The 27,095-nt window shown below is 34.9% G+C and overlaps 1 protein-coding gene across 3 annotated transcripts in view; it reads right to left on the bottom strand.

Moving 5' to 3' along the window:
• The window catches only part of tiam1b (TIAM Rac1 associated GEF 1b), a 93,627-nt gene that overhangs the window by 55,560 nt on the left and 10,972 nt on the right, over positions 1-27,095 (bottom strand). The window contains exon 1 of one of the 3 annotated variants that reach the window (XM_030151991.1): positions 2,738-2,901. The exons of the other annotated variants lie outside the window; for them this stretch is intronic. The gene's annotated coding sequence lies outside the window, so the exon portion shown is untranslated. Of the gene's footprint in view, positions 1-2,737; positions 2,902-27,095 lie in introns of those variants that run through there. 3 annotated transcript variants of the gene reach the window in all.

The following is a 27,095-nucleotide window of genomic DNA, read 5'->3' as shown; positions in this document are numbered from 1 at the left end:
TTTTTAGTCCCTTCATAGTCTCATTTTGATTATAAAATTAAGGAAAATATCTTATATTACAAACTTTACTGTCAAGTTTAGGCTTCTTCGTACTCCTTTTTGATCATGCAAAATTCAGACTTACTTGAAGATAGATTCTGTTCTATCTTCTGTTATGCAAAAGACTATCCTTATTAATGCGGTGCAGGATTTATTTAATTAAAATGAATGTCAACACTTTGTGGAGTTTGTGGCGATATTTAATTTTAGCTGCAAAACATGGAATTCCTTTCCTATTAGCTTAAACTGTGGTCTGTAACCAACGTTCTCTGGCTCTGCTGACACATCTAACCCATGTTTCTATATTTTTAGTCCCTTCGTAGTCCCATTTTGACTATGAAATTGAGGAAACTACCTTATATTACAAACTTTACTGTCAAGTTAAGGCTTCTTCCTACTCCTTTTTGATCATGCAAAATTCAGACTTGCACGTACTTGAAGATAGATTCTGTTCTATCTTCTCTTATGCAAAAGACTATCCTTATTAATGCGGTGCAGGATTTATTTAATTAAAATGCATGTCAACACTTTGTGGAGTTTGTGGCGATATTTAATTTTAGCTGCAAAACATGGAATTCCTTTCCTATTAGCTTAAACTGTGGTCTGTAACCAACGTTCTCTGGCTCTGCTGACACATCTAATCCATCTTTCTATATTTTTAGTCCCTTCATAGTCTCATTTTGACTATAAAATTAAGGAAAATATCTTATTTTACAAACTTTACTGTCAAGTTTAGGCTTCTTCCTGCTCCTTTTCGACCATGCAAAATTCAGACTTGCACGTACTTGAAGATAGATTCTGTTCTATCTTCTCTTATGCAAAAGACTATCCTTATTAATGCGGTGCAGGATTTATTTAATTAAAATGCATGTCAACACTTTGTGGAGTTTGTGGCGATATTTAATTTTAGCTGCAAAACATGGAATTCCTTTCCTATTAGCTTAAACTGTGGTCTGTAACCAACGTTCTCTGGCTCTGCTGACACATCTAATCCATCTTTCTATATTTTTAGTCCCTTCATAGTCTCATTTTGACTATAAAATTAAGGAAAATATCTTATTTTACAAACTTTACTGTCAAGTTTAGGCTTCTTCCTGCTCCTTTTCGACCATGCAAAATTCAGACTTACTTGAAAATAGATTCTGTTCATTTAAATGTTATTTTGTTTTTGTCTTATTTTGCTTTGTTTTGTTTTATTTTGTTTCTTTGCATGTTCGAAATAAATAAATGAAAGGTTAATACTTTTTCTTAAATACTGTAGGATTCTTCAAAATATACACTGATTTCAACTGTTTGCCAAAGAGTCTGGTAGTCTCTTAATATATTCATTTAGACTGTTTCATCTGCTTCTACATATGTTCCTGGGGATTCAGTTGGAAACATATTTGCATGCACTTAACCCACCTAAGGCGGAACACGTACATGTAATTTGTGAATCAAATTCGGTGCATTTCTTTCACACAATAACAGGCTTTTACACTGAACGCAGAACATTCCCCCCCCCCTTGTACATTTGCAACAAGTGGAAATACAGGAAAACTCAGTGTTTGGGGTGTTGCGGTATCAAGCAGTTTGAGTCGGAAACATTTCTAATGAGCCAAGTATCTGAACGACCACCTGATCGCAGATGAACTCTACTTACTTGTAAATCTACAATATAGCCTTTGTTTTAGCAGAACACTGTGCTTTTAAATTGAACCAAGCTTATGACACAGGACCATGCAAACCAATCTGAGTTTGCAGTTATTTGCCCCTCTGGAAAATAACACTGTTAAGAATTTCAACCGGGGATAAGCCGCACGTGATTTTTATATAAATGTTTAAAAATAAATCGCGGCGAGGTTTTCTAAGGATCCTTCCCCATCAGTCATAAGGGGACACTGTCAAGCTCTAAAAGCCTCAGACATGAAGCCTGACCTTCTGTCTTGTGTTAAACCCTGAACGGTCAATACATTTCCATAACTATGACACCAGATGACCATTTCTCGCCCCCATCCTCCTCACGGCAGGAGTCACACAACGGGCTTTCAAACACAAAGCCGGGATTTTAAATGAACTCACACATCATAAAGTCCACCCCCCCCACACCCCCTTTTACTCTCTGGAGTCTGCATTGAGAATTCTCCTTGACTTTGACCATCTCCTGCATTTGCAATTCATCATCTTTCTCTTTCAGCACCACAAAACCACCACCACTGCCACTGCTTTGTCATTACAATGACACCAACACAAGCCGTATTGTTTGCATCTGGCAGTGAATGGAGGGTAACACAATGGCTTGCCGCCTGCAGTTGTAGGTAAAGTTGTGTCCTACACAGGAGAGCTACAGGTACAAACATGAGATGGAATTCCCACCCTAAACAAAGGCTGCAAAGACCCCAGGATGTGGTTACAGCAAACACAAAACCTGAAATTACAGAATAAGCTGCCAGCACTAATGAAAACTAATACAAAAACATCCATAGAGTAAAAAAAAAAAAAAAAAAAAATCTGACTATGCAAAACCCCAAAACACAAAGTAATTCATTGAATCTTTAAAAATTAAACTCTCCACGCTTACAGACACAATCATCATGCATTTGTGGGACTATAAATGCTCCAGTTTAACACCTCTTTTGGAAACCAGGAGGCTTGTGTCTGCCATTTGTCTTCCATGCAAAGACCCAAAAAATACACAGCTGCACATACAATGCCTTACCTTACAGTTTACAACCAGGAAGTGTCACTTTTTTTGTTGCTTTTCTGTCCCAACTAGTCACGAGAAATCCCACGTGTCACTATCGGAGAAAGTTAAAGCTCCACATAAGGGGATTATTGATACTCCTGCAAGTCCACAGCTGACTGCCTCCTAAATGCAATGATGAGTAGAAGAAATGAGCAGGGGAAGGAGGGAGGGAGGGGGAGTGACTGTTTGTAACCCCCCACCCACCACCTGCCCCCTCCTCTTGCTGACTCTTTCACACTCGCTGCTCCCTCCCTCATTTCTTACTCCCTCCTTCATTCGATAATTCCACCCCCCTAAACTACAAACCTACTGCCAGCAGGAATGCATGTTCCCTCCCTCGTCTCCTCTGTAATTGCCCCTCCACTCCCCCATGAGAAGCATCATATTTGCACTAAACACTGCTGCATCTTCACAGTAGCAAAGAAAAAAAAAAAAAAAAAAGGCGAAATTAACAGAAAAATTAAGGATTACAGTTAGATTCAAGCCGTATTGTTCAGTCTGGCCTGTCTTAAATGCAAACTTTGAGATAATCTCTGTCTCAGATGAACATAATCCAGTGATTCAAAAAGACCAGACATTGAAAAATGCTTGGATCACAAGTGCTGAGAGACCATACTGTTAATAGGCTGTGCATAATCTGGAACATTCAGTGACAAAATGGACCTGTGAATGAGGGAAAGGGCTGGATTTGCTGTTGTCATAGCACCAGTGATGTCGTGTGGCTATCACGTCAGCAGCGACAGAGGTGCTGGATTCATTTTGAGATGATGATGGAACTGCAGAGGAAACAGGGGGGAGAGAAACGGATAGAGGACGGCAGTAGAGCGAGGGCACAGCCATGACCACGTTTGTCTGTTCGGCTGCAGCCTGCATCGTGTTTCTCCGAGTGCAGTTTTTGCATGCAAACTGCAAAGTAAAAACATGCCCTGAGCTACTCGAGGGTGTAGACACCATGACAACCACAAAGAGGAGAGATAGAGCAAGAGCACTGATCTTAGTCTGGGAGGAGGTAGAGGAGGAGGAGGAGGAGGGGGGAGGGGGGGTGAATTGCTATGTCTAGACTTTGTGATGACTATGACCAAAATAAAAAAAGCCCTCAGTGCTGTGGTCAGGCTGGCTGCCTTTAAGTGTGACTTCATTTGATGCCAAGGTGGTGACCCTGATATTTCACTAAACCACTGGGGCTGATGATGAAATTCTTTATTCACTCATCACATAATCCAATCAGTGTCAACACTACAAACATTACCAACAGGTTAGTGACTGAAAAGGCACAGGCAGAAGCAGAATGCTTATATTAATGCCTGTCCTACAGAACAAATTCAGCTACCCAGCGTTCAATATAGGAAAAAGAAAAAACAACAATGCATACAACCAAACAAACAAGCAAAAACATAAAAAAAAGTCAAACTACATTAAATTACCATTAATTTGGTCGGTTATTAGGCCTGTAACGGTACACAAAATTTTCGGTTCGGTATGTTTTCGGTTTTGAAAGCAGTTTTTTTGATTCGGTACGGGAAGAAAGAAAAACCCCTCAAAATGTCTTTAAGGCATTTATTATGAATTTTTGAACATTTTCCCCCCAATTTTTGAAGACAATAGAATATAGAAAAGCAGAAATAATATAATTCTGCCGCTATAAATCAAATAGAAAATGAAACATTAGTATTGCACTTTTCTGTGAAAGGTAGTTTTAAACAAACAACAAAAATCAAATCACAGTTCTGTCAGTTCACATTCTGCATAAAAATAACAACAAAAAATTCCACATGAAGTGCAACATTAACAAGAGGGCAAACTGGTATTCTCTTTAAACAAAATGAAGAGCTACATTGACAACAAAATTAACCTAATTATTTATTTTAGGACAGCTAACAGTTTAGGCAACCGTGTGTATTTGTGTGTGTGCAGAGTGCGATTTGTCAAAAACAGAGTTTTTTTTTTTTTTTTGTCAGAGCTGGGGGGGGCAGTTATATTCATGGGGGTGTGTCCATAACTAACACTGGCGTGAAACGAAAGTGAACCTTTACATACTTTCAACGTCCAACTCCTGGGTTCTATTCCTCTATTATACAGTGTGTGTGTGTGAGAGAGAGAGACAGACAGACAGACAGACAGACAGACAGACAGACAGAGCTAGTGTAAGTGTTTGAGAACTACCATAGTTCATAGGCGGACAACAAACAACGTCCGTCTTAACATCTCTTTCCTTGTTGTTGTCTTTCACCTGAACCCGTAGTGATCCCAAAAAGGACTGTAATGATGACGGAGGGTCTTCAATCTCTTCCTTCCAGGTTCACATCATATTTGTTGTGTTTTTTTTTAACCTTATAACAGCTGCTATTTCGTATTTCGGGTCAATGTGCGCCCCTTCAATATGCCTGTGTGGAACTTGTGCGGATTTAAAGTTCCGCATGAAACAATGTCTTTTGTTCCTTTTTCTTTTTCTCAACATACTGTGCCGTTTTGGTATGTGTATTGTTACAGGCCTATTGGTTATGTTTCCTATTTTTCTGGTTTACAGTCGAAATTAAATTATTTACTTATTACTTATTAGATCTTAACAATTGTATCTTTCAAAAATTGCCCTGCGTACTATTTTTTTAAATATCAAAAATGAGCTACATATTCTTACATCCATCCTGGCCTCATTCCATAGTTTAACTCCAACAACACATATACATTTTCTTTTAGTCTCTTCTCTAGCTTTTTGTACAACACATTTACAAACATCTCGCAAATCATATTTAGACTCGTGTTGAGAAGAACCTTTGTACACAGACAGGAAGTAACTTTAATTTTGGTTTATACATTATTTGCATGATTTTTTATAGTATACCAAATCATTAAATTTCATAATATGGGATTTCATAAATAATTCATTAGTATGTTCATAGGTAACCGGCCTTATTAACAATACATACGGCTCGTTTTTGTAGGAGGAGGTTCAATAGTAACGGCAGAAACATCCGGTCTGCAGAGACAAGCAGACAAAACAATCTGCATTCCTATCGAGTATACACGCAGTATTTCACAACAGGTAACATGTCCAGATCAAAGCTTTGTTTTAGAGGCTGTGTTCCAAATCACTCCCACAAAACATGCCCTGCGCCAATTTCTTCTTTTTTAATTAGTGAAACAATTTGTCGGGATCCAGATCACAACAACACACTTGAAAACAAATGATACAGTCTGAGCTGATATATTAAAAGATTAGTGTAGATTTGCAATTTTGCATGAAGAGAGAGTAAAAAAAACAAACATTGTCCCATACCTTATAGCGAACGGATGGGGGAAATGATTAAAATAGCCAGCTATGAACAATAGATTTTTAAGATCAATAACAAGAGACATTTAAAAAAAATATGGGGCCCCTTCTTAGATGAAGTGCGGAATAGATAACGGAGCAGACCTGATTGTAGTCTGGGGTGTTCCTATAATAACTGAAGGGATGGTATTCTGATACCACAGTGTATTATGGTAAATGTTTTATTGTCCTAGAAAGAGTTCTAATGCAACAACAAACAACAAAACTGACAGTACTCTATTGTTTTTGTAATTCTTTTCATTTATTTGCTTGTGTTTTTTTTTTTTGTTATAATGTGTGTTTTTGTGTATTGTTGTTTTTTTTTTTGTGACTATTTTTCTGGCTGCTTTTTCTTTTTTTCATGGTGCATTTGATTTTCATATTTTATTGATATATTTTCTTATAATTCTATCCTGTTGTATCACTGTAAAATATTTAATGGGTGAAAAGAAAGAAAAAACAAAAAAAAAAAAAATGAGTTAAGAAAAGTCTGTTTTGGGTCTTGGGTATTCCTATAATAACTTAAGGAATTTGTATTATTATGGTAAATGTTTTATTGTCCTGGAAAGAGTTGTAATGTAACAACATATCCTGTATAACAGTAAACTGACAGTACTCTATGGTTTTTGTAATTCTTTTTGTTTGTTTGCTTGTTTTTTTTTGTGTGTGTTTTCTTTTTATGGATATTTTTCTAATAACTATATCCTGCTGTATCACTGTAAAATGTTTAATGGGTGAAAAGAAAGAAAAAAACCCAATAAAAAGTGAATCACAAAACTCGAAAAGCCCTTGGAGAGCGCAGACCCCCCCCCCCCATCTTCACCAAAATTTAATCATTTGCCCTTTTGGTTGTCCGTAACATTTTGAGTTATCTTGCTAACAGACAGACGAACAAACAACCCTCCCCTACCCCCGATCACCACCAAAATTTAACCATTTGTTCCTTGTGCCAGTATCAAAATTTCCTGAAAATTTCATTGAAATCCATCCATAACTTTTTGAGTTGTCTTGCTAACAGACAGACGAACAGACAAACCTCCCCACCCCCGATCACCACCAAAATTTAATCATATGTTCCTTGTACAAGTATCAATATATCCTGAAATTTTCATGAAAATCCATCTATATCTTTTTGAGTTATCTTGCTAACAAACAGACAAACAAACAAAACACCCCCCCCATCGCCACCAAAATTTAACCATTTATTCCCTGTGCCAGTATCAAAATTTCCTGAAAATTTCATTGAAATCTGTCCATAACTTTTTGACTTATCTTATTAACAGACAGACGAATAGACAAACCACCCCACCCTTGATCACCACCAAAATTTAATCATCTGTTCCTTGTACAAGTATCAACATTTCCTGAAATTTTCATGAAAATCCGTCTATATCTTTTTGAGTTATCTTGCTAACAGACAGACAAACAAACAACCCTCCCCCACCCCCGATCACCACCAAAATTTAACCATTTGTTCCTTGTGCCAGTATCAAAATTTCCTGAAAATTTTCATGAAAATCCGTCTATATCTTTTTGAGTTATCTTGCTAACAAACAAACAAACAAACAGACAGACAGACAAACCCTGATGAAAACATAATCCAAACATGTGTTCTGAAAGCATCATTTTAAACTTAAGGAAGTCTTGGCTCGTGTACACGTTACTTATGTGCTCATCTCCTGGCTCTGAAAATACTGGATCAGGCATTAAGAGCGATAAATGCATCTATCAGTGAAACAACTGCTGAATCCACGTCTGCTCTCACCACAGGCATTTCAGAAATGTAGATTGCTTGCATGGAGCTCAGCAAAACTAAATGGTCTGCTTTCTCATCACCGGCATGAGGCTATTAAACCCAGCGCTATCGTCACTCAATTTAGGAGCTGATTGACTTGGACATCCAATACACTGACCGACCATTCAATAAGGCTGGAGCCATTTGGCAGGTGAGACTACAGTTGCAGATCCACGGTAACACTTCAGACTGCTGATGTTGTTCAAGTGTCAAAAGTGACTGCAATCACTGCCAATCACCTTTAGCTGGAGTGAAACCGTTAAAAAAAAAAAATAAAAAAATAAATTAAAAGAGCTGAAGGCAGAGAAATGACAAAGATCTACTGGGAAAGATCCATTTTGACAAGCCCACTGCATTGAAATCATTACAAAAGCTGCGACAAAGACCATCAACGCAAATTAACTTTAAAACATTTACAGTAGCGAGACGCATTTTTATAAGAAAATGTGTTGGAATATGTTGCGAGAAGTAGAGCTGCACAATATATCGTTTGTGTGAGCAATAGTCACATCGCAGTGTAGCTGGTAAATGAACTGAACATTAGGGGTGTTAGAAAATATCGGTTCTGCAATATATCGTGATATTTAATTTCACAATACTGTATCGATATTAACCCTTTCATGCACGAATGATGAGAACCTTAATCAAATTTTTTTCCTGAGTGTTTTTATTCCTCTTTAGGCATGAAAAAAACAATGCGATTGAAAATTTTCTTCTGAAAAATAAATTAAAAAATAAAATAAATAAAAAAAAAAAAAAATTAAAAGAGCTGAAGGCAGAGAAATGACAAAGATCTACTGGGAAAGATCCATTTTGACAAGCCCACTGCATTGAAATCATTACAAAAGCTGCGACAAAGACCATCAACGCAAATTAACTTTAAAACATTTACAGTAGCGAGACGCATTTTTATAAGAAAATGTGTTGGAATATGTTGCGAGAAGTAGAGCTGCACAATATATCGTTTGTGTGAGCAATAGTCACATCGCAGTGTAGGAGGTAAATGAACTGAACATTAGGGGTGTTAGAAAATATCGGTTCTGCAATATATCGTGATATTTAATTTCACAATACTGTATCGATATTAACCCTTTCATGCACGAATGATGAGAACCTTAATCAAATTTTTTCCTGAGTGTTTTTATTCCTCTTTAGGCATGAAAAAAACAATGCGACTGACAATTTTCCTCTGAAAAATAAATAATAAAATAAATAAATTAAAAAAAAAAAAAAAAAAAAAAAATTAAAAGAGCTGAAGGCAGAGAAATGACAAAGATCTACTGGGAAAGATCCATTTTGACAAGTCCACTGCATTGAAATCATTACAAAAGCTGCGACAAAGACCATCAACGCAAATTAACTTTAAAACATTTAAAGTAGCGAGACGCATTTTTATAAGAAAATGTGTTGGAATATGTTGCGAGAAGTAGAGCTGCACAATATATCGTTTGAGCATTGTCATCGCGATGTACGTGTGAGCGATAGTCACATCGCAGTGTAGGAGGTAAATGAACTGAACATTAGGGGTGTTAGAAAATATCGGTTCTGCAATATATTGTGATATTTCATTTCACAATACTGTATCGATATTAACCCTTTAATGCACGAATTATGAGAACCTTAATCAAAATTTTTTCCTGAGTGGTTTTATTCCTCTTTAGGCATGAAAAAAACAATGCGATTGAAAATTTTCTTCTGAAAAATAAATAATAAAATAAAATAAATAAAATTAAAAAAAAAAAAATTAAAAGAGCTGAAGGCAGAGAAATGACAAAGATCTACTGGGAAAGACCATCAACGCAAATTAACTTTAAAACATTTACAGTAGCGAGACGTATTTTATAAGAAAATGTGTTGGAATATTTTGCGAGAAGTAGAGCTGCACAATATATCGTTTGAGCATTGTCATCGCGATGTACGTGTGAGCGATAGTCACATCGCAGTGTAGGAGGTAAATGAACTGAACATTAGGGGTGTTAGAAAATATCGGTTCTGCAATATATTGTGATATTTCATTTCACAATACTTTATCGATATTAACCCTTTCATGCACGAATTATGAGAACCTTAATCAAATTTTTTTCCTGAGTGTTTTTATTCCTCTTTAGGCATAAAAAAAAACAATGCGATTGAAAATTTTCTTCAGAAAAATATATAAAAAAAGAAAAAAAAAAAACATAAAAAAAATAATAATGAAAAACAATTCTTATGAGCTTATTTTTCATGAAGTTGCAAAAATGTCCGCCCAGCTGGACACCACATGTTTAATTTTTGACGCACAGAAACATGTATTTACTGATAAATTGTGTGAAAACTATGGGGACGGCTTGGGATTCTGGGGTTTATGCTCAGGAGAGATCTACATAATGTTACCAATTCATGCCAGAAAAGATATATAGTGTCTTAAAACTTTAATAAAGATATGTGTAAAAAAACCCAAAACAAAACAAAAAAGGAAAGAACAACAAAATCCATAAATATACAAGAGAACAGCTGTAGAATAGCTGTCCACTGTAGTGACCACTATGCATGAAAGGGTTAAAAAGTGCTGTATCGATATTTTTAGGTATTTCTTCAAATGCAGATATGGCGGAGGTTCTTTTTTGTTTGTTTATCTCTTATTTATTATTATTTAACACTGTTTTATTAAATAATGGTTGTTTGAAGCATCCTAAAAGCACTTTTTACTGTCTGAGAGGCAGATGTTAGTTCCTTTGTTTTGGGATTACACAAAAATAATGTTATGATGTTCGGTATGAACTAACAGAATATGAACATTTGAACAGGATCTTAAACTGTAATGTCTGTAAAACTTCATTTAAGTTTGAACACAGGAACATTTTGTGATATAGCATTAGATCCTGTTGTGATCAAATAAAAATGTGTTTAGTATTTGTACATATTTATGGTGTAATTCAATTCTTCAAGGAAATAATCTGCCTTGGCGGAGGTCTGCGCTCTCCGAGTGCTTTTCTAGTTTAACACTGTAGCAGAAAAACTCTTGGTAGAATTCATACCAAATTGGGTTTATACATTGCCAGTGACCCAGAATAGACGTGATTACAGTTTAGGAAAAGTAGGTCAAAGTTCCTATTTTTTATGAATTTTTACAATCTTTTTTTTCCCCCATTTACTTATGTTTATGTTTATGCATTTGGCACACGCTTTTTTCCAAAGCGACTTACAGGAGAAAACCAATCAAATCACTCAATCAATCAAATTCTATGTATATAGTGCCAGATCACAACAAAAAGTTATCTCATGACACTTTATATATACAGGATGGGGAAGCAAAATTTACAATGAATATTTAGTTGTTTTTTCTTCAACTGTTTTGAAACCAAACATATATTGATGTCATAATCATACCTAACACTATTATCCATACCTTTTCAGAAACTTTTGCCCATATGAGTAATCAGGAAAGCAAACGTCAAAGAGTGTGTGATTTGCTGAATGCACTCGTCACACCAAAGGAGATTTCAAAAATAGTCGGAGTGTCCATAAAGACTGTTTATAATGGAAAGAAGAGAATGACTATGAGCAAAACTATTAGGAGAAAGTCTGGAAGATACTATTAAAGAAGAATGGGAGAAGTTGTCACCCAAATATTTGAGGAACACTTGCACAAGTTTCAGGAAGCGTGTGAAGGCAGTTATTGAGAAAGAAGGAGGACACATAGAATAAAAACATTTTCTATTATGTCAATTTTCTTGTGGCAAATAAATTCTCATGACTTTCAATAAACTAATTGGTCATACACTGTCTTTCAATCCCTGCCTCAAAATATTGTAAATTTTGCTTCCCCACCCTGTAGAGTTGGTCAAAACCAGACTCTAAGCCAATTTATAGAAACCCAACAGAATTATAATGGGCGAAATTTCAAATGTCTATAAAAACATCTTTTTTTTTTTGTGATCGGTGTGTGGGGGGGCTGATCTACCTTGGCGGAGGTCTGCACTCTCCTAGTGCTTTTCTAGTTCTCTTTGCTTTACTCTGATGTAGTCACCCTGTCGTGAGATATTAACATGAACAGCTGATGTTGTGTGGATTTGTTGCTGATATTATTTGGGCTGTTCATGTTTTCATTTCTTATATTACTCATTTAATAGGACTTATTACCTCCGCCAAGAAGGTTATGTTTTTGCTAGGGTTTGTTTGTCTGTCCGTTAATGTGCAACATAACTCAAAAAGTTATGGACAGATTTTGATGAAATTTTCAGGGTTTGTTGGAAATGGGATAAGGAAGAAATGATTAACTTTTGGGGGTGATCCGGAAGAAATCCTGGATTCTGGATCACTTTGAAATTTTCGTTAACATTGTGGTAAATGGGGCCAAAATTTTCGTTTCCCAATATCTCGCTTAATTATTGACCAAAACTCATGAAATTTAACTCAGGAATTGACAATGGGGTCTTCTATCACATTTCAAAGGCTGATCCGGATCTGATCCAGAAGGCGGATTTTATCTCAATTTATATAAAAAATGGGGTGCCCTTACTTTTTGGCCTACTGTGCCTTTAATATTAAAGGTAGAAATTTCTGACAAGCGCCATCGTGTAGCTCAGTCAGTTCCGCATCGGGAGTATGCCACCGGATTTCATGTAGCTTTAATACTCAAGGAGCTAGATCCAGAAGAAAACCGCCATTACGAGAAATGTGATTTTCGTGAATAACTACTGAACTAATAAGGATATAATTATGAATCCAGTTGCTAATGGTATGTTTTCATGGTCAAGGAATCTTAAAATATAGGTAAAATAAATATGGGACTAATATTTATGGTGGAAATCACAATATGGGGGAATTGTGCAAATCTCATGCAATTTGACTCAGGGATTTACAATGGGGTGTTCTATCAAATGGCAAAGACTGATCCGGATCTTTCAAAATGTTATGGACAGATTTGGATGAAAATTTCAGGAAATATTGATACTGGCACAAGGAACAAATGATTAAATTTTGGTGGTGATCGGGGGGGCACTGATCTGCCTTGGCGGAGATCTGCGCTCTCAGAGTGCTTTTCTAGTTTATTTTATTTTATTGCAATTTTGTTTGTTTGTTTTTCCTGTCTTTCTGCCCAGTTTACTCAGTTCTTGTTCTACAGGGTGTCCCATAAGTCTCCATACATAGGAGACATAATACATATGGTTCTAACATGTATTTCTTTATATTTCTTCTCTATAGTTCTTCAGCAGTGGAGGACACGCATTGAAATGTGTTCCCGACAAAATGGCAGTCATATAGAGCATATTATATAAATAAAAATGGTTTATGTCAAGAAACGTTTATTTTTCCTATGTATGGAGACTTATGGGACACCCTGTAGTTATTATTTCCATTATTATTATCACCATAGTTGTTATTCTTAGTATTGTTGATATTTTCTTGTGAGGGTCTTCGCCACCTTCTTCTTCCTTTTTCTCCCCCCTTCTCCATGTCAGGGCCGGGATCGAAATGTGGTTCAAACAAAACTCATAATAAAGACAGTGGAATATCAAGGGGAACCTCATATACTTTATGAAGTCCCCTTGGTAAAGCATATTTGTTCAGCACAAAAAGACAGACAGACTACCATTCTGCTGTTATGATGCTGGACAAGACAAATTAAAAGGAAAAAAATAAAAAATAAAAATAAAGGTTCAATATCTGACTTTAGCAAAGGGCATAAAAAAAGTTTGTGCTGGAGTCCGTGCCGTCCTGGGAACTTTTATATTACCTGATTCTAATAACAAAGGTCACATACAGTAAGTGGATGCAGAAGTTGCATATTTAACCTTTAAATGCGGTTGTATTAGGTTCCCCTTGGGCAGGGCAGGTGAGGAACTAAATACAGGCACATTTAAAGGTTCGATAAGGAAGCTGGTGTTTTGTTGATGTTAGCCAATTCCATTTCAAAGCAGCTACTGAGCAGAAAATATGCACTGAAGAGATAAGGATTTTTATGTCAAAAAGGCACTTGGGGAAAAGAAAATTAGGTCTGAACAATATACTGAATTCATTTTGGGTTTGTTTACTGAAAATCATGAAAAATACCCCCAAAAAAATCAAAATTATTCATCTGGAGACTTTCTATGCTTAACAAAATTTTTTAAATACAATCAGTTTTTTTTTTTTATGCATTACTTTTAAGTGTTTTTCTCCAGTCCTATTTGGAATATTGAATAGTTTCAGTTATGACAGATTTTTTTTCCCCCAATGTGACTTTGTCTTCAGTTTTTAAAGCTAGAAAACAATTGGTTAAAACTGTAATAAATAAATAATAATTAAAATTTGCGGACATATTGTCTAGCTCTATTTAGAATCTCTCTTAACTTCAGAAATAAAAAATAAGGTTAATACATGAATGTGTGACACAAGATACATATTGAACCATTATTAACTCACCGATTTCCAATACCTCATCTGTTAACTCCACTGTTGCACCTTTATTGGCTATTTATTGTCTCCTCAACCACCTACTGTTTGTTTATTTATTTGGAATATTTGTAATAAAATCAACAACAAAAGAATTATATCAAAAAGAAAGTAAACCATTTGAAAAGGAAAAGTCACTACAATTTAAAAGGATCAGACATCCTCAAAAAACCAAGATTCAGGATGAGGATGATTTAATATATAGTTGTATTCTGTTTTTCTGTGTTTTGTTGTTCTACTACGCTCGTTTTGCACTGCGGAGCTTTAGATATTTGTAATTTTCCTTTTCTGTATGCAATGTGCATATGGCAAAACTGACAGCATCAAAACAAATAATACAGGGAACAAGGAAAATGCATTTTTGGACCATTTACTTTCTGAATTATCAGCATATATGTACGATATAATATACGTATTTTCTTAAAGTGCCATTGCGTGGTCATTAAAATCAGTCACATTAATTTGTCGCTCTCAGCTGAAGCCATTAACACGCCACAATGTGGAAAAAAACATCAGGGTTCTACATTTTCTCAAGGCCTGGAGCCCAGTGTGTATGTCTAGCAGAATATATCACACTGCTTCTCCCCAGAATAGCTTAAAATAAAAGGTCAGTTAATAATTGACTATGCACTGCTTCGGTATAGCGGTTTTAATGGACCTCAGAAACCAACCATTCAAAAGTCAATCCAGGCTTACGTAGCTTTTCAGAGTAGAGCTAAATAAATGGACAACTTTAGTCTCCACTTTCCTGGATATGCAAATAGAATGGCTGACATTTAACAGTGTTTTAAAATATAAAAATGCTAAGGTTTCAGGTAGGTAAAGTCAAACTATCAGGGACACAGTACTCATTATTATTATTATTATTATTATTATTATTATTATTATTATTATTATTATTACTTCTCAGTACTCATTATTATTATTATTATTACTTTTTTTAAATAATATTCTATTTTACAAGTGTGTATTTGTGCTTGTATGTGCAATAACTATTTTTTTTTTTATTTTTATTTTTTTTAGCTGTGTTTATGTTTGGTATCTGTCTTTTTTTGTCATATCTTTACCTTTTTCTTACTCCTTTTCTGACTCAGGGAAATGCACAAGAATTCCATTGTACCTATACTGCTATGTATCTGTGCAAATGGAAAATAAAGTCTATTCTATTCTATTCTATTCTATTCTATTCTATTCTATTCTATTCTATTCTATTCTATTCTATTCTTCTACTACAAGGAACAGAAATAACATTTACCTCTAAAGCGAAGACGCTGCCTTGTCTCATGCTAATAGGAGTCACAATTAACATATAGGGCTGTGGATTGGCAAGAATCTGGTGATATGATACAAATCCCAACACTAGGATCACGATACGATATATCACGATATATCATGATACTGTTAAAAAGGCAATTTTTTTGTTTCTTTCTTTTTAAATGATTATTTCCTTGAAGAATTGAATTACACCATAAATATGCACAAATACTAAACACATTTTTATTTGATCACAACAGGATCTAATGCTATATCACAAAATGTTCCTGTGTTCAAACTTAAATTATGTTTTACAGACATTACAGTTTAAGATCCTATTCAAATGTTCATATTCTATTAGTTCATTACTAACTAACATCATAACATTATTTTTGTGCAATCCCAACAAAAGACCTACCGTTATTTAATAAAAAAGTGTTAAATAATAATAAATAAAATATAAACAAAAAAGAAATGATATCAAATGCACAATATCTGCATTTGAATAAATACCTAAAAATATCAAAACTTTTTAATATCGATACAGTATTGTGAAATGAAATATCGCAATATATTGCAGAACCGATATTCTCTTACAACCCTTATAATAACTTAATTTCACTCTAAATTTGTGGCCTTCATCAAGTTGAAGTAGGTGAAGTCATACCAGAACACTCTACATAGATTTACCAGCTGATTGCACAGCTAAGATTTTGTTTTGTTTTGTTTTTCTTTACAGAGCTGGAAATATTGTCCTGCTGCAGTTCTTGGTTGGATTGAAACAAGCCACAGATGATGAACTGGTGGCAGATCTGGTGGTTAACATACTTAAAGCCAGCCCTGACATTCTGTCCAGATATGTCATACACACCACGCCTCAAAAGTGTTTGGCGGGACAATGTCAAGCTGCTTAAAAAGGTAAAAAAAAAAAAAAAAAAAAAAAAAAAAAAAAAAAAAAAATATATATATATATATATATATATATATATATATATATATATATATATATATATATATATATATATATATATATATACACACACATACAGGGTGGGGAAGCAAAATTTACAATTAACATTTAGTTGTTTTTTCTCAGCAGGCCCTACGCCAATTGTTTTGAAACCAAACATATAATGATGTCATAATCATACCTAACACTATTATCCATACCTTTTCAGAAACTTTTGCCCATATGAGTAATCAGGAAAGCAAACGTCAAAGAGTGTGTGATTTGCTGAATGCACTCATCACACCAAAGGAGATTTCAAAAATAGTTGGAGTGTCCATAAAGACTGTTTATAATGGAAAGAAGAGAATGACTATGACCAAAACTATTACGAGAAAGTCTGGAAGTGGAGGAAGCAACAAAAAACATACCAAAGCTTTTATTAAAGCTCTCAAATCCAAAATCCTAAAGGATCCAACCAAATCCATGAGAAAAATGGCAATTGAACTTGAGGTAGACAACAAGACCATTAGAAATGCAATAAAATATGATTTGAAGATTTAAATTCGCATGACTTTCAATAAACTAATTGGTCATACACCGTCTTTAAATCCCTGCCTCAAAATATTGTAAATTTTGCTTCCCCATCCTGTGTGTGTGTGTGTGTGTGTGTGTGTGTGTATATATATATATGTTTTACAGACATTACAGTTTAAGATCCTGTTCAAATGTTTATATTCTATTAGTTCAGAACTAATATCATACCATGATTTTTGTGCAATCCCAACAAAGGAACTAACATTATTTAATAAAAGAGTGTTAGATAATAATAAATAAAACAAACAAAAAAGAAAGAATATCAAATGCACAATATCTGCATTTGAATAAATATTTAAAAATATCGATACAGTACTTTTTAATATTGATACAGTATTGTGAAATGAACTATCACAATATATTGCAAAACAGATATTTTCTTACACCCCTAATAACATACACAGGATTTTCCACAGGAATGGTGCAGACGTTGATTCAACGTCTGTCAGCTGATCCGAACACATTCTCAGGAATGTACACAAAGCCCCTAGTGAATGAGCACAAAGATCACGAGGAAGCTGATTTTACTATTCAACAAGGGGTGGGCTTCAGCTGTAGCTGTGGCTGTATGGGAAGTTTGGTTCGACGTTGGGCCGTTTTCTGTGAATCTACAGCAACACTGACGGGAACATCCGCGACTAAAAGGGTTCATGTGTTTAACTTCTCCAAGGTCCTCTCAATCAAAACAACACACGTCCCGCCGGTGTTCCTCCAAGGAAACAGTTGATCTATTGTGTCGAAAAACGAACACTATGTACAGCTGATATCTAAAGAGAAAAATGCAACTGTTACACAAGACATGAAAGCAGAAAACCCAAGCCCGGGTAGAGATCATTAGCGGAGGATTCAGTGGACTCCAGCAGTGAGTTGACTCTCCAGAGTCAACTTCAAAGACGCCGCAATAGAGAGGGATATCATTTAGAATGCAGAGAAAAAAAGAGGAATTGATTGGTCAGGAATGAACCTACAGAATATACCATAGGTGGGTCTCCAATATTACTTATTAAAACCATGCTTGGAGTGTATTAGAAGCCACTAGACTTAAGTGGGTTTAACAAGCTGCAGTGTAGGGTCAGATACGTGCAGGGCTGGGTTCATTAAAAAAAAAAAAAAAAAAAAAACAGCTAAGACTACAGCGCAAATGGTTAAAAACCTTAAATCAGTGATTCCCAACCTGTTTTGGCTCATGACTCCATTTTAACATCACATCTGGCGACCCCAGAAATTCAAAACTGAGACTTTTTTTTGCTAAAATGTATTTGCTTTTGATCCTTATTTGATAATATTTTGATGTTGCAAATAAACGTTAATTTTAGACGACTTTCAGTCTATATAATGTATATTATTATGGACAGAGGCAGAAAAGCCAGGTGTAGATTACTGCACAAAGTGAGAATTTGATTTTCCTTGTACAGTCAGTCCAGCTTGGATTTACAAGGCTGACAATTAATACTGAACAAACAATAACTCAAAGTATGAATTATGACAGAGCTGCAGCATCTGAAACTGACCACAATGAACATCTGAAAGATAAACAGAACCACAGTGCTTCAGTTTCAGCTTCACAGTTTGTCATGTCTTTTATGGATTGGGATTGTCTCTCAACTCACTGTATATTCTTTATTAGTAATTTTTTTTTTTTTTTTTAAATCAATTACTAGAAATTTCAGGAGACCCCATTTGAATTCCAGGCAACTCCACGTGGGGTCCCGACCCAAAGGTTGAAAAACACTGCTGTAAAGCATCTATGGCAGAAAGCCCAGATGCACAAGATTTACAAGGATAATCTATTTAGTTTTCAAGATTTCCAATTATACACACACAGATTTTTAGAAGCACATGCATATTAGGACTGCAAGTACAATGACATTTCTTAATCAAACAGACTAGTTTAATATGTCAGACAAAAGTGAAAAGGGCAATAGTTTAAGTCTGATGTCTAAGAGGGTCTTTATGTGGTATTTCAATTTTAAATATTAAAAAAAAAAAAGATCTAATATTATCATTAGAGTGTTTACAATATGGAGCTGTGAAGTTATGAGTTTTTTTGGTATATTTCAGTAGTTCTAGTAGTACTTTAGTAGCATATGTATATTAATATTTTATTCTGGAGCCTTTGCACATTCCTACGTTTTCTTAGCATTCTGTGTGATATTTTGTTTTTATACAGTCCCTTTACCATTTAGTGTTTTGCTGCTAAATTTAACTGAGCTGCTAAACTGATTTTCATTGTTCCTGTGACAGTGACAACAAAGATCTATTCTATTCTATTCTATTCTATTCTATTCTATTCTATTTTATGAGAAGAAGCCCATGTACTGGATTATAGAGATAAGGACTGAATGCATTTACAGCGATGGGCAGGGGGTTTATGTGACCACTAGAGGGAACTGAAACTAGTAAAGCAGGTAAACAAACAACTACACCTGTCTGATAAATGAATTACCTACAATATCCAAATTACAGTTTGGAAGTACTTGACATTCTGACAGTTATGACCACATTTCTGGAATTTCCCCTTGTGGAACTAATAAAGGCATATCTTATCTTATCTTAAATATGTCGACTGAACATTTCTTCATAAAATTCAGTTTCCTGTCGATCTGTCAGAGCGGGGGGCGGGGGGTGGGGGGACGACGACACACATAACGTCACTTGTGCTAGTGTGAAACCAAACCAAAGCTTAACGTGCTTTCAGCGTCCAATTCCCGACTACAGATCTTACAGGACATTTTCCCAACTTCTAGCCTGTATCCACTGGAGCCCCCCCCACTGCTCTATGGGCCCCCTTATCCCCCAGACTGTATACAATGAAATAAATCTTACCAATGACAGGTTCAAATAGACAGCACCACTCTATAGAAGTAAAGAAAAACATAAACATACCGACACTAACCTGAACCGGGTCTACAACCGAACATGGTGAACCCAACTCCCCCAACAATGACTCATATCCTCCGCAGTTTAATGCACTTAGTATCTATTATTCATCCCAAACCACATGAATCTGATGACCATCTCTGTGTGCATCTCTGACAGCTGCTCATACTTTGCTGCCCACAGCTCTGAATAAGTCAAACAGAGCCTCCACGAGACCTTTTAATGCTCATCTGTCATGTCTACTCAAACCATACGACCATTCTGGTGACCAAGTACAAGAGCGCTGCTGAGTCCATCACAGAGGAATAGTAGCCCACTGCACTTCTACAGAACTGTTTTTGAAGAAATCCCCATCTTTTTTTTTTTTTTTAACTTATTTTTTATTAAAGTTTTCTGGAACTATTACAGTGGAAAGGTGAAACACATATACGAGGGCTGTTCAATAAGTTCATGGCCTCACCCAGAAGTACTGGTTGTTATAATACAGGATGTTACATTCTTTCGTGATGGGATAGTGATGCTTGAACATCGATGGACCAAGTGCATTGCTGTAAATGGAGATTATGTTGAAAAATAAAACATAAATTATCAGTCTGTGTTGTTCTGTTCTGGGTGAGGCCATGAACTTATTGAACGGCCCTCATACGTTGTTGAGTATTCAACCTTGCGATGAATCATCATGTCCTTGATGTCCGGTAGTAGAAGAAATGGTGGTGGTGTCTTCTTCCTGCCTTCTGTAATTTGTCCAAATTTCCCACTTGTTACACTGGGTTACAAAAAAATGTTTTTTGCAAGTTGTCTAGGTTTTTTCAACTGAATTAGGACCATTTTGCACCGCTAAATCCAAAAATGACATCCGTTTTTCTCAATCAGGTCAGGTTTTTTTGCTAATTTGATTTTGAAAAATTTGATCTTCTCACAAAATATAATAATTAATACCAAAATAAGATTGGTAAGCACACTTTATGAAACTTGCGACTTGATTCCTGTTAGGTACAATGGTGTATTCACAGCAGATGTCGCAGAATACGTCAGGCTTATTTTTGCAAGATCTTCTAGTCGAAGCCATTTCATTCACCTGTCATATTAAAAAAAACATTAATCATAAATTGGCAAAAGTAAAATCTTCAGAACTCGTTTATTGCAAGAAATATGAAAGAATTTTGTATCATATGATGTGAAAATGCCCATAAATGTAAGCAAAAATGTTATGTATGTAGCATAGTTCAGAAAGTTGACCTGATTGAGCAAAATTAATGTGATTTTTGGATTCAGCACACCAAAATTATCCTAAATCAGCTCAAAAAACTTAAACAATAAATTTGTTGTGACCAGTGTTATCAAATTGTAACAGAAATCCCCATCTTTAAGGAAGCTTTTACATTAAGGTCAATAGCGTTTGGCTCAAGCCAGGCCTACAAATTTGTGAGAAGCACTTTTTTTTTTGCTATTTTTTTTTATCCAAAGTAGATAAAAAGAGAATGAATGTTTTACAATCAAGATGGGAATTGTACAAAATGCCTCTGTAGCAAGGTTATTATTGTTAGTGAAAACTAACGAAACTAGAAAAGCACTCGGAGAGCGCAGACCTCCGCCAACACAGATCAGTGCCGCCGGCAAAAACATAACCTCCTTGGCGGAAGAAATGACGAAAACTACAATTGAAAAAACATTTCTGTTAACTGAAATAAAAACTATAATTAAAAGAAAAAAAAATAACTAACTGAGACTGTATTGTGCACTCACAAAACTAACTAAAACGTATAAAAATTTGTTTTCGTCTGTCAGTGTCGGATTGATATGAAATCGATTTATTTCGCTCAAGCGATTTTAGCTGGCGACACCATACAACACTTCACGGTCCGTCACTTCTGGTCACTTGTCGTTTAGAGTCGTCTTCTCGTCTCCACTCCACCTGGCAACATGGAGACTAAAGTTGGGAGTCCTGTATGGGATTTCTTTGAATACGACGGCAAGGAAGATAAAAGATATGAAAAAACTAAAACTAAGCATTTAGAAAAAAAATTAAAACTAATAAAAACTAGCAAACCTGCTCTAAAAACTAATTAAAGCTAACCGAATGAGAGAAAAAAAATAAGTCAAGACTAAATAAAACTAAACGATAATGACAAATCCAAAATTATTATAACCTGACTCTGCAGCAGGTTCAACTAACATTTCTAGGTACTTTTTGTGTTTGTTTCTTTCTGTGTTCGATGCAGATAAACAGAGAGCGCATTTAGTACGAGTTCATCAGGGTCCCTTGAAAACGCTGCACTGCTGGAGGGGGTTTTTCTTCTGCAAACCATCTGGGATCATATCTTGGCAAGACGTCTACAGTAAGTAGATGCTTTTGCAGATATATGCAGACTGTCAGCACATCATGAATTCATCATGCATGACCTCAATGGGGAAGATGCTGAAGATGTGGTAACTTTAGGTGTTCTCCAACTGGCAACGAATGACACGAAGATGCCAAAGAACGTGACATGTACAAGGAGAGTTTAGAAATTTGCAGAATCACCTGTGAGCATGCACTGTTTGTGAAGTGACTGTGATTTTGTAGAAATATGAGGTTCAAAGATGGTGGATCCAGCAGCGCATCAATAGTCGACTCTAATGGAGACAGACGTCCTGTCAGGGGGAACAAGGGAAGAGTCCAGTCTGGTCTGAGACTCAATACGACATGGATGTAAACAGAAAGAGAGGAAAGCGTGGACGTCACTCATCTAGCAACGTGGGCAGCGAAGGGAACAAAGTCTTGATTTAGAAAAGTCTGACACGAGTTGTAATGCGATTAAGTTGCATAGTGCGAAAAAAAATAACTGACTGAAGAAAATTACAGCTCGCTTATGGCAGCAAAACTAATAAAAGGAATCTGTTTTCTGTGCAGAACGATAGAGCATACTGTAATTCTCAAGACAAATTTGGCACTCGGCCTGGGCAGACCGAATTCGTCTTAAGAGTGTGGACAGAATTCCACTCACAGCTGCAACTCCAGCAACACTTCTCAACGCGGCTGTCGAACGCAGGAATCGAGTGGGATGTGTTTTTAAATTACATTCAAAGGCATATGATCCAAATCACAGATGACTTGTAAATATTTGAGGTATAAATCCTGTTTCATCTCCACATTTTTGGCCAGTTTTTTCAATTAGTCAGCTTAAAAGACATGCAACTACTTTTGCGGCGACTTCCAAAAGAAAATTTCCCGACATCCAACATCCCTCAAGTGACTTATCACTATTTGTCATTTCATCCTCTGCATTTTTCAGTGAAAAGCAAGTATTTTCTTATATTTGATTTACTACCCATGAAAGTGTTTGTGAAAGCTCAGAGTAAATTCAAAGATTACTATATCAGAGCAGAGAAAAGTGTATTAAAACACTGGAAAAAATAAACATTTTACCGAGTGTATTTTTCTCTTTTCAAGTCAAAATATCTTATCACACTTAAAATAAGACATAATCACTTAAAGAGTAACTTTTCAGTCAGATATAAGAAGTTATTTTTAGACAATAGATCTTGAAAATCTTATTTCATGAAATCTTACCAAGATAATTTGCACTTGTTCTATTGGCAGATTTTTGCTTGAATTAAGTAGAAAAAATCTTGAATTAAGCAAAAAAATTCTTGAATTAAGCAAAAATAAATAAATAAATCTTGAATGAAGCAAAAAAAAAAAATTCTTGAATTAGCAAAAAAAATCTTGAATTAATTAAAAAAAACCATTTCTTGAATTAAGCAAAAAAAAAAAAAATCTTCAATTAAGCAAAAAAAAAAAAAAATCTTGAATTAACCAAAGAAATATCTTAATTCAAGAATTTTTTTGCTTAATTCACGAACTTTTTGCTTAATTCAAGCAAAAATCTGCCACTGGAACGTGAAAATTATCTTGGTAAGATTTCTTGAAATAAGATTTTCATGATCTATTGTCTAAAAATCAGTTCTTATATCTCACTGAAAAGTTACTCTTTACGTGATTATGTTTTATTTTAAATGTGATGAGATATTTTGACTAGAAATGAGAAAAAAAATACACTTGGTAAGATTGATTTTTTCCAGTGAAGTGACCTTTTCAGCAAAATACATCAATAACTGAACATAAAAACAAACAAAAACAAGGCGTAGGAATCAAGTGGGATTTGTTTTTAAATGATATTTAACAGCGTGTGATCCAAATCACAGATGGCTTTTACATATTTGAGGTTCAAATCCTGTTTCATCTCCACATTTTTGGCCAATTTTTTCAATTAGTCAGTTTAAAAGACATACAACTATTTTTGTGGCGACTTCCAAAAGAAATTTTCCCGACATCCAACATCCCTCAAGTGACTTATCACTATTTATCATTTCATTCTCTGCATTTTTTAGTGATTATATATTTTACTATATTTAATTTACTACCCATGAAAGTGTTTGTCAAAGCTTGGAGAATATTCAAAGGTTATTATATCAGAGCAGAGAAAACTGCCCTAACCCTAAAGCACTGGAAAAAAATCTAAATTTTACCAAGTGTATTTTTCTTTTTTCTGGTCAAAATATCTCATCACACTTAAAATAAGACAATCCCCAAAAGAGTAACTTTTCAGTGAGATATAAGAACTTATTTACAGACAATAGATCTTGAAAATCTTATTTCAAGAAATCTCACCGAGATAATTTTCACTTGTTCTTTTGGAAGATTTTTTTTTTTTTTGCTTGAATTTAGCAAAAAAAAAAAAAATCTCAAATTAAGTAAAAAAAATCTTGAATTAAGCAAAAAAAGATCCTGAATTAAGCAAAAAAAATTCTTAAATTAAGCAAAAAAAAATCTTGAACAAGAAAAGCACTCGGAGAGCGCAGACGTCCGCCAGTACAGATCTGCCCCCCCCGATCACCACCAAAATTTAATCATTTCTTCCTTGTGCTAGTATCAACATTTCCTGAAAATTTTGTGAAAATCCATCCATAACTTTTTGAGTTATCTTGCTGACAAACAAACACGCAAAGAAACAAATACGCACGCAAACACAAAAAGCAAAGCGATCACAATACCTCCTGGTGGAGGTAATTAAGCAAAAAAAATCTTGAATTAGGCAAAAAAAATATTCAATTAAGCAAAAAAATTGCTTAATTCAAGATTTTTTTTTTTTTTTGCTTAATTCAAGAATTTTTTGCTTAATTCAAGCAAAAATCTGCCAGTGGAACAAGTGAAAATTATCTTGGTAAGATTTCTTGAAATAAGATTTTCATGATCTATTGTCTAAAAATCAGTTCTTATATCTCACTGAAAAGTTACTCTTTAAATGATTATGTTTGATTTTAAATGTGATGAGATATTTGGACTAGAAATGAGAAAAATACACTTGGTAAGATATTGATTTTTTTCCAGTGAAGTGACCTTTTCAGCAAAATACATCAATAACTGAACATAAAAACAAACAAAAACAAGGTGTAGGAATCGAGTGGGATGTGTTTTTAAATGATATTTAACAGCGTGTGATCCAAATCACAGATGGCTTTTACATATTTGAGGTGCAAATCCTGTTTCATCTCCACATTTTTGTCCAGTTTTTTCAATTAGTCAGCTTAAAAGACATACAACTATTTTTGTGGCGACTTCCAAAAGAAATTTTCCCGACATCCAACATCCCTCAACATCGATTTTATTGGTGAATCAGTTTTGCAGAAGATGACAGTGTTTCCACATTTACTAAAGAGCTTCCAAACGTCCAAATGGGTCACATCTGATGACCATGAAAAGCTGAGATACTGCATTCTCCCAGCATTATTTACATGCATTGACAGGATTAGTGGATCCAAAGTTATTTAACATTTTATTTTAATAGATGTTTTTGGTCGTCGGTGGCCGTTTTCGGTGTTGGAAGGTTAAATATGTCACATGATTCTTTACCCCAGTTCAGAACTTTCAGCTAAACCTACAATCAGTCAGAGAATCTAAAAGGACACCATGTTCCATATATTGATCCGTCTATATCCTTTATCAAAGCAGGCGAAATCCTTATTGAGACTAAGAATCTATTTTCCAAGACGGACCTGGCCAAGAGAGCAGCATAGACATACAGTGGCAGAAAAAAAAAAATATTAGACCATCAAAAGTCATCAAAAACAATGGTTATGCAATCAAGTACTAACTCCTGTGTGTATCATGTGACTAAAACAGACAGAAAAGAAAACATGGAATGCCTAAAAGCACTGTTTTTGTCAGTACAATGCCATAGATATTGACGTAAGAACTTGATTTTCGTTATTATCAAGAAAACATGGAAAATGTCAAAATATCAGTTATTAAATTAAACTCTTACGAGCTATTTTTTGTTGTTATCATTATATTTGTGCAAACAAATGCACCTTTAGTTGTACTAGGCATTAAAATGAACAAGAAATTGAAGAAAGCAAGAGTGGTCTAATAATTTTTTCTGCGACGCTATCTATCTATCTATCTATCTATCTATCTATCTATAGTCGCAGAAAAAATTATTAGACCATCAAAAGCCCTCAGAAACAATGGTTATGCAATCAAGTACTAACTCCTGTGTGTATCATGTGACCAAAACAGACAGAAAAGAAAACATGGAATTCCTAAAAGCACTGTTTTTGTCAGTACAATGCCATAGATATTAATTTAAGAACTGAAGTGATTTTGGTTATTATCAAGAAAACATGGAAAATGTCAAAATATCAGCTCTTAAATTAAACTCTTATAAGCTACTTTTGTTGTTATCATTATATTTGTCCAAACAAATGCACCTTTAGTTGTACCAGGCATTAAAATGAACAAGAAATTGAAGAAAACAAGGGGTGGTCTAATAATTTTTTCCGTGACTGTAATTACGACAAATCGAGACGCAACAACCGAACAGCTTCGATGCACAACAAACTAATAAAATACAGTGTCTAGTTATATAAAGTAAAAGACAGTGGAAAATAAAGTACAAGTTTAAGGACGATTTCAGTGCAAATTTAGAGGCAAGCGTATTGTTTTCACTCACCTATGAAATCAACTTAAATTCCCCCAAAAAGTTTCAGGTTCTTCTGTAAAACAAAGTTCCTACAGGTTAAATTTAAGATGTTTTTAAGTCTACTTAGAATAGGGATGTAACGATATGAAAATTTCATATGACGGTTA

This window comes from Sphaeramia orbicularis, chromosome 13 (assembly GCF_902148855.1).
Source record: "Sphaeramia orbicularis chromosome 13, fSphaOr1.1, whole genome shotgun sequence".
Classification (NCBI taxonomy): Eukaryota; Metazoa; Chordata; class Actinopteri; order Kurtiformes; family Apogonidae; genus Sphaeramia; species Sphaeramia orbicularis.
The sequence above is the reverse complement of the archived record's forward strand: the minus strand, read 5'-3'. Positions and strand labels throughout refer to the sequence as shown.